Below are 13,232 nucleotides of genomic sequence, written 5' to 3'. Positions count from 1 at the left end.
GCAAGGCACATCAAGTTGATGGTGGAGATTTAATCTGCTGCTTCTGAGGCAGCTGGGAGAAATTTCCCTTTCTCTTCTCTGTTCGCAGGGCTCCTGGAGTTCAGCTTTGGATTCGGCCCCACCTCTCCATGTAGGTCACCTGAGGGCATCTGCTCTTCGCTCAGAGAGAACGGGGTTAAAGGAGCAGCTGATTCGGGGGCTCTGGCTCACTCAGGCTGGGGGCAGGGAGGGGTACGGATGTGGGGCGAGCCTTTGGCGGCAGAGGCCGGCGTGACGTTGCACCAGCCTGAGGCACACCATGCATTCTCCCAGGGAAGTTGTCCCTGGATCATGGGGCCCTGGCGGTGGCGGGCTGCACAGGCTCCCAGGAGGGGAGATGTGGAGAGTGACCTGTGCTTTGCACACAGGCTTGATGGCGGCAGCAGCGGCCTTAGCGTCTCATGCCCGTCTCTGGGGTCCGCACTGATAGCCACGGCTCGCACCCGTCTCTGGAGCTCCTTTAAGTGGCATGCTTAATCCCCTCTCCTCGCGCACCAGGAAACATAGAAGCAAGAAAAAGTCTCTTGTCTCTTCGGCAGCTCCATGCCCGTCTCTGGAGCTCCTTTATCCGGCACCCTGTCCTTGTGCCCCAGGAAGCAAAGAGGGAAGAAAAGGTCTCGTCTCTTCGGCAGCTCCAGACTTCTCCCGGACTCCCTCCCGGCCAGCCGTGGTGCACTAACCCCTTCAGGCGGTGTTCACGCCGCCAACCCCAGTCCTCTCCCTGCGATCCTACCGAAGCATGAGCCTCAGCTCCCAGCCCCCGCCTGCTCCGGTTGGTGAGCAGACGAGCCTCTCGGGTTGGTGAGTGCTGGTTGGCACCTATCCTCTGTGCGGGAATCTCTCTGCTTTGCCCTCCACACCCCTGTGGCTGCGCTCTCCTCCGTGGCTCCAGAGCTTCCCCCTCTGCCACCTGCAGTCTCTGCCCGCGAAGGGGCTCCTAGTGTGTGGAAACCTTTCCTCCTTCACAGCTCCCTCCCACTGGTGCAGGGCCTGTCCCTATTCTTTGTCTCTGTGTTTTCTTTTTTCTTTTGCCCTACCCAGGTATGTGGGGAGTTTCTTGCCTTTTGGGAGGTCTGAGGTCTTTTGCCAGCGTTCAGTGGGTGTTCTGTAGGAGTTGTTCCACGTGTAGATGTATTTCTGATGTATCTGTGGGGAGGAAGGTGATCTCCACGTCTTACTCTTCTGCCATCTTCCTCCCTTCCAGGTCTTGTTTTTGTATCCATTCAGCCAGTCTGTGTCTTTTGGTTGGGGCATTTAATCCATTTACATTCAAGGTTATTATCGATATGTATGTTCCTATGACCATTTTCTTAATTGTTTTGGGTTTGTTTTTGTGGGTCTTTTTCTTCTCTTGTGTTTCCCACCTAGAGAAGTCCCTTTAGCATTTGTTGTAATGCTGGTTTGGTGGTGCTGAATTCTCTTAGCTCTTGCTTGTCTGAAAAGCTTTTGATTTCTCCATTGAATCTGAATGAGATCCTTGCTGGGTAGAGTAATCTTGGTTGTAAGCTTTTCTCTTTCATCACTTTAAGTATATCCTGCCACTCCCTTCTGGCCTGCAGAGTTTCTGCTGAAAAATCAGCTGATAACCTTATGGGAATTCCTTTGTATGTTATTTTTTGCTTTTCCCTTGCTGCTTTTAATATTTTTTCTTTGAACTTAGTTTTTGTTAGTTTGATTAGTATATGTCTTGGTGTTTTTCTCCTAGGTTTTATCTTGTATGGGACTCTCTGTGCTTCCTGGAATTGGGTGACTATTTCCTTTCCCATGTTAGGGAAGTTTTCCACTATAATCTCTTCGAATATTTTCTCAGACCCTTTCTTTTTCTCTTCTTCTCCTGGGACCCCTATAATTCGAATGTTGGTGCGTTTCATGTTGTCCCAGAGGTCTCTGAGACTGTCCTCAGTTCTTTTCATTCTTTTTTCTTTATTCTGCTCCTTGGCCATTATTTCCACCATTCTGTCTTCCAGCTCATTTATTCGTTCTTCTGCCTCAATTATTCTGTTATTGATTCCTTCTAGTGTATTTTTCATTTCAGTTATTGTGTTGTTCGTCTCTGTTTTTTTTGTTCTTTAGTTCTTCTAGATCTTTGTTAAACATGTGCCTCTCAATCCGTGCCTCCATTCTATTTCCGAGATTCTGGACCATCTTTACTACCATCACTCTGAATTATTTTTCAGGTAGGTTGCCTATTTCCTCTTCATTTATTTGGTCTTGTAGGCTTTTACCTTCCTCCTTCATCTGTGACATATTTTTTTCCGTCTCATTTTCTTTTGATGGGTGGGATTATGTTCCTGTCTTACTCGTTGTTTGGCCTGAGGCTTCCAGCACTGGAGTGTGTAGGCTGTTGGGTAGAGCTGGGTCTTGGTGCCGAGATGAAAACCTCTGGGAGACCTCACTCCAGTGAATATTCCCTGGGGTCTGAGGTTCTCTGTTAGTCCAGTGGTTTGGACTCGGCACTCCCACTGCAGGAGCTTTGGCCTGACCCCTGGCTTGTGAATCACGGTCCCGTAAGCCGTGGGGGTGGCAAAAAAAGAAAGAAAAGAGAAAAAGGATCAGAACAATAACAAAGAGTAAAAAATAAAATTAGTCTAGGAAATTAACAGATATGTTAGAAAAATATAAAAATAAAACATAGATGAAACAACAACCAGAAGGTAAAACAGAACCACAATAGTTAAAAAAAAAAGAGGAGAAGAAGAAGAAAAAAAAAAGACAGAAAAGACCTTGGCTGTGGGGGGCGGGACTTAGGCAGGGGTGGGGTTTAGGTAGTGGGTGGGGCCTATGCTCGGGATCCACAGTGCTGGAAAAGGTGGGGGGGCAGGGGGCGGCTTAGGTTCAATGCATCAGAACGGGCCCAGGTGTGCCTCTGGTCTCGGAGAGTGGGGGACTTGGCCTGGGAGCCCAGCAGGTTCCCCGGGCCCGAGTGGGAGGGGCAAATGCCCTCAGCTCCTCTCCTGCTCCTCCAGTCTTGGAAGGTCACTCCCGCCTGCTCCTCCTGTTCTCCCCTGGCCTCCCTTCTACACTCCCAGGACCCACGCGGCTCCGGAGTGGTGGTGGGGGGTTGGAGGTACAGGAAGCAGGAATTTTAGATGGTATCAAAGAAAGAGCCTATCTTTTGCTTTCTTAATTTTCAGTTTATCCCACAAGATAATAGTTAGAATGAGCCCTGAAACTTTGGTAGCTTCTTCCTTACCAAGGGAGATCTTCATTTTGCAACAGAGATTGTAGAGTTGCACAATCACATGAGTGCTTTGGACGGTATTCCTTGGAAAAGGCATGTCTATCTACTAAACAAACAGAAACCAGAACCAGATCTCCAGACATTTCTCCAGAACAAAGAGGCTCCATTCTCACTGCTTGATCCTCCCCAAGAGACTAGAAATCAAACTTTCCACACAGACCAGCATCACGGAAGGTGGAGTGTGGCCCAGGCTCTTGGGCATCATCTACACTGACGGGCAACCCTAAGTCACCACCACCAACGCGGATCCCCCAGAGCAGGCTCTGTACTGAGACTATGGACCCCGGTCTCCCCACCTCTCGCTAAGTGTCTATTATTATCGTCATTTTTTGCAGGAATTTGAAAAACGTGCTGTGTTTTGTAGACAGGGGCGATTGCCCAGGCCATGCATGGCCTGGAGGGCAAGTCAGAGGCTCTACCTTCTCCCCTCCCGGGCTTTGGCAGCAGGTCCCTTTCTGCAGGGAGGGGTCAGCGTGGCGTCGGGGACGTGTGATCTTTCCCAGCGGCACTGCCAGTGCCAACTCGTACTAGGTCAGGCCTCTGACTTATTGATAGTGACGAGTCCATTAAGGCTGGCGGGCGCCCGGATTAACTGCAAGCAGCCTGGGTCCTGTCGGTGAGCAAGCACAAGCGGGGGGGGGCGACGGGGGTGCCGCCTCTGCCTGGGCTGTCCCAGAAGGCAGCATAGGAACCAGAGAAAACGTGTATAATGATGCAGGGGGGGAAGGGTCTGAGCTAAAATTATAAATATTTATGGCTTGGCACAAACCTTAAATTGCTGTCAAAACAGGACAATAACACACACACACGCCTCTCCACGGCATAATTGGACTCTCCCTCCTTGTTTCAAACCCTTTTCCTTAACGGCACGTAGCATTCAACAAGAAATGCCAGAATCCCACCCCTGGGCTCGTCCTGCTGGCAGCGTGCCCACCTGCTTTGAAATCTAGTTTATTGAAATTACCGCACAAATACTTGAAGGATTTTGAAAAGTGATTAATGTGTTTCAACCCACACTTAAAGAAAGGCAATGCCTGCCATTTGGACAGGCCCAAATGCACCTTGAGGTGGGCGTGAGCGGGTCTGTGCAGACATTTACAAGTAGGTATCTGAGCAGAGGCTCCAAAGGCACTTCTGTTGGGTAAACACTGCAGCTAGAACCTGGCTGAGCTGGACATAGGTTCTGTAATGCGATGTGGCATTTGGTGATTATCTTAAATCATATGACTTGCTTTATATACAGAGGATGGAATTTTTAAAAATAGCCTACTTCCTTGTAAGATCAAGTGAATTGCAAAAATCCTTCAGAGAGACGTTACCCAGTTGTGGCTTCAAGAATTCCAGTGACTCCTGGAGGGTCTATTTTAAATGCTGGTATCACTCACCCTTGGTATACTCAGATCTGAGATTACAGGATTTGTAACACAGGAGAGTAATTCATTGTAAATGATCCCAAACTGGAAACTTAAGAAGTTTTACGTCGTAGGGCTGTGTGTCAACTTTGAGCTAACTTTAGTGAGTTAAGCATAGCATTTCGTCCTGTCCCGTCAGGCGTTGGAAGTACCCAACAGAGGAGGCTGGGTTCGGGAGGAAAGGTGAAGTGATCATGGACTCAACACATTCCCAGACTTGAAAACATTTGTTGGAAAAGGGCTACTTGGAATCAGGAAAGATGTCTTCTGAAGCACTATACAGCTAAGTGGTCATTGCTTTGAGCTATGAAACCCAACACACTACAATGCCGACCTTGTTACACCAAAGAGAGGGTCATGGTCTGAAAACCAGATTTGATCAGGTCACTTCCACTGCTTGAATATACACACCTTACCTTGTCGCTAACCTGTTACTTCTTCTGCTGGGGGTCTCGCCGAGCCCCGAGTCCCCCCCATCCGCTAACAGCGCCTTCCATCACTGTGTTCTGGATGTGGGTCTTCCATCCCCAGAGCTTCTTGAGGGCGGGGACCACATCAGTTCTGTCCACCTGGCATCACACATATTTGTGGGAAGAATAAATGGCATCTCCTAAAGACGGAGGCCAACAGAGTTTTAATAAACACTTTTAGCTGATGCTTCTGTTTGGGCTGGTGAGTCCTGAGAATTGTGAGTGGGCCTTGTTTCCATTTTCTGAGTTTCTGAGTTTCCTACCCCAACTCCAGCCTGCTCTAAATTATATGGCTTCTAACAGGAACAAAATCTTCATAGGCCTGATAAGGGTCAAGTTGATTTTTGATGTATAAATACAATCAACCTAGGAACTAAAATTTGAAAATAAAACCAACTATGTGATGTATGGGTATGACTTGTGCTATCCGTAGAGTTTCTGATAATTTTAAACCTATTACTTTTCCTACTTGAGAAATTCATTTAACTGTCTGACTATTGACAGATGATACAAATGTGTCTAACACGGCCTCTGTAGGTCAGCTCCTGCCTTATTTCTTCACTGCACAAGACCCATTAGCTCAAAAGCCTGCCGGCACCAAACTCAAAATTTTACACATCCAATTATTTTAAAAATAGCCCAAACAAGCAGCTTTTTGGCCATTTACAGTCTGTTTGCTTTGCATCGCCACAAAGCATCACCTGATAGTTGGTTAGAAGTAAAAGGAAGGAAACAGAGGTGCTAACACTAGTCAGAGAAGCTGCGGTGACGATTTTAATATCAGACAAGAGTAGACTTCAAAGCAAAGGACATCCCCAGAGCAATCAGGTCATTTTGCAGTGATAGAGGGGTCCAGCAATCCTAAAGGTGTATTCCCTTAATAACAGGGTTTCAAATATAGGGAGTGAAAAATGAGAGAACTGCAATGAAAAATAAATAAGTTCACAATTACAGCTGGAGATTCCTAAAGCTTCTTTTCTAAAATTGGTAAAACAAGTAGACAGGAAATCAGCAAAAATATATAAGACTTGAGCCAAAAAATATCAACCAAACTGACCTAATTGACATTGACAGAATATTCCACCCAGGATAGCAGAATATATGTCCTGTTCAAGTACTCTTTCCAAGATCAGTCATATTCTGGGTCACAAAACAAACTTTAATAAATTTAAAAGCATTCCAGTTGTACAAATTATGTTCTCTGATCACGATGGAATTAAGTTAGAAATCACTAGCAGAAAGATATCTGGAAAATCCCCAAATATTTAGAAACTAAATAACACACTTCTAAGTAATCTATGGGCCAAAGAAGAAATGTAAAGGGAAATTAGAAAATATGTTGACCTCCTAACAAGGGAGTTCATTATCCTTTGATAGTGTGAAATGATGACATTTGCATTTTCAAGTCACTCTGTGTGGGTCACTGGTGTCATCAAGAAGAGCAGTTTGGAGCTTGATGGTAAAAGGAAGGCATGTAAGGTCAGAGCTGGAGGGGAAGTTGGGGTCCTGAAAAAGGTTTTGTGTATATGAAAAAAATGTCTGTAAAGTTTTCACCACTTTCATTGAAACTTAGCTCCATTTCTGAAACTCCAGCCGTGTCACACTCTCCCCACCACCATCTCCTCTTAAACTCACTTGCTCGGGTTTGCCCCTGGTCTTGATTCTTTGTCGGGATCCACACTTCAGTCCAACGATGGTACCCGTTTCCTCTCCATCAGCCCCTCCCGCGGTGCTCCCATCCTGGGCTAACCACACGCACGACCATCGTTGTAACCGACCTCCCGCGAATGCTGCACCGACATCCTTTGTCTCCCTCTCAGAAACCCACCCTATGCCTGACCTCGAGCTGGCACGCCGGGGACACCACACAGAGCTGCCTGGTGTCACTCCGAATGCCTGACCTGCAACCCCACGAAGCCCCACTGAGCAGCGGTGCCATCGCGTGTCTCAGGGAGGCTCGTCCCCTGACTGCTCTTCCTGCCCCGCACCCCCACTCTCCAGCCAGGTGACCTTAAAATGTTGACAGGATCAAGTTACCTACTGTTAAAACCTGCCCATAGCTTCCAAACACACTGGGGATAAAATCCGCCTTCTGTACTGGGGCTGGGGGGCCGACCTCTGTGGCCTCAGGTCTCCAGCCCATCCTCTGCCCTCACTCCCTCCCCACGCTCAGGCCACACTTTGGGGGAACCTATGGGGATGCTCACATCTTCCCTGTTGTTCAGAGTCCGTGGGGTCCCCTTCTTCTGGGAAGTCTTCTTTCTTTGACTGCCCCTGCTTTGTCGCTCTCTGCTTTCCCAAAATTTCCATTCCCTTTAGAGTCTGTCCCACATCACTCTGAGCTCTGACTGCTACTCATGTTGCTTTTGTGTTGGTTTTTGTCACACTTGGACTCTAACCTCGTAGGTGAAAGATCTGTGTCTGTTACTTCCCGGCTACAGTTCTGACCACAAAATGGGCCTCAAACACTGAGTTTAGTGACTGCTAGGAAGCAGGTGAGGTGGGAGCCTCTCCTGGGATGGACGTGGGGAAGGGCTATGCCGTGGACACACACAGGCTCCGGTTCTCCCCTTTCTGGCTCTGGGACCTACGGCAACTCCTGTGACCTGTCAGCATCAGTTTCCTCATCCGTAAAATGGGAACAATAGTCGTACCTGCCTAATAAAACTGTAGTAAGGATAAGACGAGAAAGTTTGAAAAGAACGTATCCTAGTACCTAGGAGGTGGTAAGTATTCTATAAATGTTATGTTATTATATACTCATTTAATGAGGATTTCTTAACTGTCTACTGGGGAACATTCAAATGATATATGAGATACAAGGGAATTAACATTTGTTGAGCACATAACTTGTTTTAGAAATCAGGCTGGGCACTTTCCAGATTTAGGTAGGTGAGAAAAAAAGGATGTTGAATGAAATTAAAATAACAACACAACATATCAGAATCTGTGGAATGCTGCTCTAGCAGAACTTATGGGAAAAATTTTAGCATTAAACACCTATATCAGAAAAGAAGAAACATCTCAAATCAATGACCTCAGTTTTCACCTTAAGACTAGAAAATGAAGAACAAATTGAAGACAAATCAAGCAGAATGAAGGAAATAATAAAGATCAAAGTGAACATTCAGTGCAATAAAAACAGAAAACCAAGAGACAAAATCAATGAAACTAAACTTCTTGTTTGAGAAGATCAATAAAATTGATAAGCTTCTAGCCAGATGAATAAGAAAAAAAAGAAAGAAGAAACAAACACCAGTATCAGGAGTGAAGCTAGTGACATCACAGCAGATTTTACAGATATTAAAAAATTAGAGGGAAATATACTATGAACACTTTGTGCATATATAAAATTGACAACCTGGGTGAGGTGGACGCGTTCCTTGAAAGAGACAATCCACCTCTCATTTAAGAAATACATAACCCGAACAGCTAAGAAATACATAACCCCAACAGCTCTGTATCTATTACATAAATTCAATTTGTAGTTAAAAACCTTCCCACAAAGGAACCTTCAGGCCTAGATGGCTTCAGAGGGGAAGTCTAGCAAACATTTAAGAAAGAACTATTACCAATTCGGTGCAAACTCTTCCAGAAAAATTTAAAAAGACTACATAGTTACTCACCTTTGAGGCTAGCATTATCCTGACATCAAAACTTTGTAAAAACGTTACAAGAAAAGAAAAATAAACATACCAATATCTCTCATGAATATAGATGTAAGTGTTCTAAATAAAATGTGAGCAAATCAAATCCAATATACAATAATATATGTACTCTCCAATATTATGTGTATATTGGAATTGATTGGCTGACATTTTGTCCAGAATATTTACATCTATGTTTATATATATGCATATACATATACATACATTATGACTAAGTGAGGCTTAACCCAGGAATGCAAGGTTGGTTTAATATTCAAAAATCAATCACTGTATTTTACCATATTATAATAAACTAAAAAGAAAGACCACATGATGATCTCAATGGACACAGAAGTATTTTACAAAATCCAGCTTCACAGTAAACTGGGAATAGGAGGAACATTTCTTCACTCTGATAAAGTGCACATAACACTGAAATGCTGACAGCTTTATTCCTGAGATCAAGAACAAGACAAGGACGTGGCTTTCACCACTTGTACTCACTGTTGTAAAGGGTGGGGGCGTCCCAACAATCCATTAGGGCAAGAAAAAGAAATCAAATGGCCCCGGATGAGAAAGGAAGAACTAAACCTATCTTATTTGCAGACAACATAATCACCTATGCAGAAAATCTAGTGAACTCTAAGTAAAATGATTCAAGAATTAACAAGTAAGAGTAGGGGTGCAGGGTACAAGGTCAGTATTAAATATCAAATGCATTTCTATACACAGTCGACCTTTCATATCTGCATGTTGGGCACCCTCAGATCCAACCAACCACAGATCAAATATATATATTTAATTTCAGAAAGTCCCCAAAAGCAAAACTTGAATTTTCCACATGCTGGGACCTATATACGTAACATTGTATTTACAAGTATTTATATAACACTTACATTGTATCAGGCATTACAAGCAATCTAGAGATGATTTAAAGTCTATGGGAGGATGTGTGTAGGTTATATGCAAACATTCGATAGAGAAATTTGAGTGTCCTTGGATTTGGGTGCCCGCAGGGGCCCTGGAACCCATCACCCACGGACACAGGGACATGACTGCACTGCAGTGAATGAGGAACAATCGGGGATTTTAACTAAAAACACATCACCATTTGCAATGGCATCAAACTTACAACTAAGTCTGTCACAGGTACGTGAGCCCCATACTACTTTGCTGAGGAAATTCAAGTCCTGTATTAGTGGAGAGACACGCCTTGCTCGTGAGCTGGAAGACGCAATGTTGTCAAGACGTCAGTTCCGCTCAGTTGATCTACATTATCTGAAGCATCTGGTCAAAACCCCAACAGGTGCCCTGTGGTTCCCCCCCTTCCCGTAAGCCTTTCTTCACAAGAGGGTTCCATCCAGCTCTCACCAGCGTCTAAGACGAGACTCAAACCCCAAACCAGGGAAGCCTGGTCACAGACAGAAGACACACCTAAATTCTATTTTTGGTCATTCTTTCTTCTTTCTTATGTGATGACAAATTAGTTCCTTTGTTTTGTTTTGTTTTTTAATTTTGATTTTGATGGATCTATTTGTAGGGAGAAAAAAAGAAAAGACGTTTGTTACAGCAGGAGGATGATTAACTTCTCTGGAGGAAGAAGCAAAGCCAAAATTGAGACCAGCCAGATGAGGAAGGACTGGGGTGTGAAGTTTCGCCCCGGGGCCCTGGGGGGTTGTACTCACTGAAGTTCCCCTGAGGGGCCCTGACACTTTGTCCTCAGCTGTGCAAGCTCGGGTCCCAGAGGGCAGCCTCCTGCTGTGATGCGCAGGGCCCTGGTGTGTGGGTGGCATCCTGGACGCCCACCCATCTGAACAGCAGCCACCTGTCTGCAAAGCCCTGCATCTCCCGCCCCCTCGGGGCAAAAGCAGGGCGTTCGTGTAGTGGGCCGTGCTGTCCACGCGCGTCCACTGACACGGTGGCCTCCAAACTTTTGAACTGTCTATCCCTCCTCCAGGAGAATCTTTGAATATCTATACCCGGAAGATGTATATTTACCTATTTATAAATTACTTATATGCATATATTTGACCATATCAGTCTATTACACGAATTGTAAAAGGTTGCAGAAATGACTTCTTTAAACATGAGGCGAACCATTGTAAAGCGATTATACTCCAATACAGATGTTAAAAAAAAACAAATACAAGAGTTTATATAGAATGACTATGATCTTGATAAAACTAAAAATAAATAATTGTGTTTATACATGCACAAAAAAATAAATAAATAAAATAAAAAATAAAAATGAGATGAAATCAAATAGATGTGCTCACTCTGGAGCAGGTTCAAGGCTGGGCCTCGTCGTCCATCATCATGGCTGGAGAGGACGGAGTGACCACGTGAGCAGGGGCTCCCAAGGCCTCGCCTGCCCCGAGCATCCACCGCCCTCACGTTGGAGGACCACGGGCTACAGGAAAGCTGGAAACCACTCGACTAGACATTCTCTCAGGCTCTTCTTGGAGCTCAAAGAACCTACCTTCCTCCTTACTTTTCCCACCGCATAAAACACAAAATCACTCTCCCCAACCCGAGAAGGTGTTTTGTTTTTCCACGTGACCAGCCTCAGCTGTCACACCCTGCAGAGTGGGTAACAAAGAAGCTGGGGCAGAGGACCGTCCCCAAAAAAGAGATCAGAGAGAACTCTTTTTAACAGCGAAATATAGCAGACTAAGCTAGGCCCACCGTGTAAACCTCTCCTTTCCATATCCGAATTGTCCAAAGGAAAATACCCAGAGGGACAGTTACCGCTCAGATTGGACGCCGCCCGAATGCACACGGCGCCCCGCAGCAAGTGTTCCTGGGACGCGGTGCGTCCTAACCCAGGGCCCTGGAGCTCCTCCCACCGACGCCTTTGTTAAACTGCCAAGGTACAAAAGGAAGGAAACACAGCTTGTGTCTCCCGCTTCAGGACAGGCTGGCCGTGCGCTGCATTTCTGGCCAGCCCCCCGCCCCCACCGCCCCGAGAAGGCAGGGGCACCAAGAGAGATTCGGGGGCTTTTGTTCCAAGTTCACAAAGGAAATTCAAGAGGGCACCAAAACAAAACTCCTACTTGCTGGCACTGCAATTTAGCCCCTGAAGTGGGTTCTCTTAGTCAGTTTTCCCTCGAGGGCAACCTGGGAAGAAAAGGAGTGCTTTTCTCCTAAAATCAGGTTGCTGACCTCTTCAGATCTAGCAGCGGTGCTCTCGGGACTCTGCCAGACGCCCGCCTCACCAGGAAGCTGGGGTCTCCAGACCTGGAGCCATGCTGACACTTCTCCGGGCCCCAGGAGCTGGGAGGGCGGATGTGAGTGATGACGTGGGGCCGGGGTGCATGAATTCCAGGCGTAATTATCCTCACCTATTGGGCTGCGGCCCCAACATGCCCGCCCCATCATTAAAGCGCAGTGAGGGCGACGAGCGCTTCGTGCCGCGCTGCCCCTCGGCCCCGCCCGCCAGCAGAGCGCGTTCCAGGAGCTGCGGCGCAGACCCGGGCCCTGCCCGCGCCGGAACGCGGCCCCTGACTGCAGATCAGCCCCTGTAAGCCAGCAAACCCGGCCTTCCCGGAGCAGGTGGCCGACCAACGTGAGCAGCTGCGGAAGAAAAAGCCTCGTCTTTCCTGCCAAGAGCCCTCTGTCCACAAAGGAGCAGGCTGGGGTCCCGCGGACGTGCTGTGCGGAGCAGTCCCCGCGCTCGCTCGCCAGGCCCGGCAATGAACTCACCAGAACCCTGCAGGGAGCAGCAGGGAGCGAGCGCAGCAGGGCCTGCAGACTCTGAGTCGGGCTGACCTTCCCTGCAGGCGGAAGGAACGGTGTGCGGTGGTAGACACAGAAGCCTCCAGCGCCCGCAAACCGGCGGCACGGGGCCCGCGCGCGGGCTCCTCCTCGAGACGCCCTGGCACGCGCGCACACAGACGCACACGGACGCACACGGACGCACACAGACGCACACGTGCACGCTCGGAACGGAGACCGGCACGCGGGGAGAGCGTGGGCCCCGCCCTTTTCTCTCCCAAGGGCCTCTCGTCTCCCCAGTCCCGCAGGCGGGTCGAGGTCCCCTTTGCGGCTGGGTCACCGGCCTCAGGAGCAGCAGGCAGCGGGCCCCAGGTGGGGACGGGGTCACTGCCCAGGCGGGCCCTTCGGGCCGCCGCCTGGTCCTGAGGAGGGGCCGCCCGAGAGCAGCCCCAGGAGCGCCCCCGCCCCCGCCTGGTCACCCGGGGAGCGCGTCTGGCCGGCACGACAGGAGCAGTGTGGTCACAAGTGCCTCCCGGGCCTCCCGGCCAGCACGGCCCCGGGGGCTCAGGCCGGGCAGCCTCGGCGCTGGCTCACGGGAGGGGCAGGAAGGTGCCTGGGCCACCCCTTTCCTGACCCACACTGTCCTGCAGATGCATAAGGGGGGCGGTGGGAGGGCGTGGGGCTCGTAGCAAAGGTCGGTGAGACGCTT

General features: G+C 48.0%; 1 long non-coding RNA gene across 1 annotated transcript in view; it reads left to right on the top strand.

Annotated features, from left to right (window-relative positions):
* The window catches only part of LOC136792054 (uncharacterized), a 298,855-nt gene extending 292,960 nt beyond the window's left edge, over positions 1–5,895 (top strand). The window contains exon 3 of the long non-coding RNA XR_010835207.1: positions 89–5,895. This is a non-coding gene — a long non-coding RNA (uncharacterized lncRNA). The remainder of the gene's footprint in view (positions 1–88) is intronic.
* Positions 5,896–13,232: the final 7,337 nt, after the last annotated feature.

This window comes from Kogia breviceps, chromosome 10, assembly GCF_026419965.1.
Source record: "Kogia breviceps isolate mKogBre1 chromosome 10, mKogBre1 haplotype 1, whole genome shotgun sequence".
In the NCBI taxonomy this organism is placed as follows: Eukaryota; Metazoa; Chordata; class Mammalia; order Artiodactyla; family Physeteridae; genus Kogia; species Kogia breviceps.
This window is presented reverse-complemented; position numbering and strand designations above follow the sequence as displayed.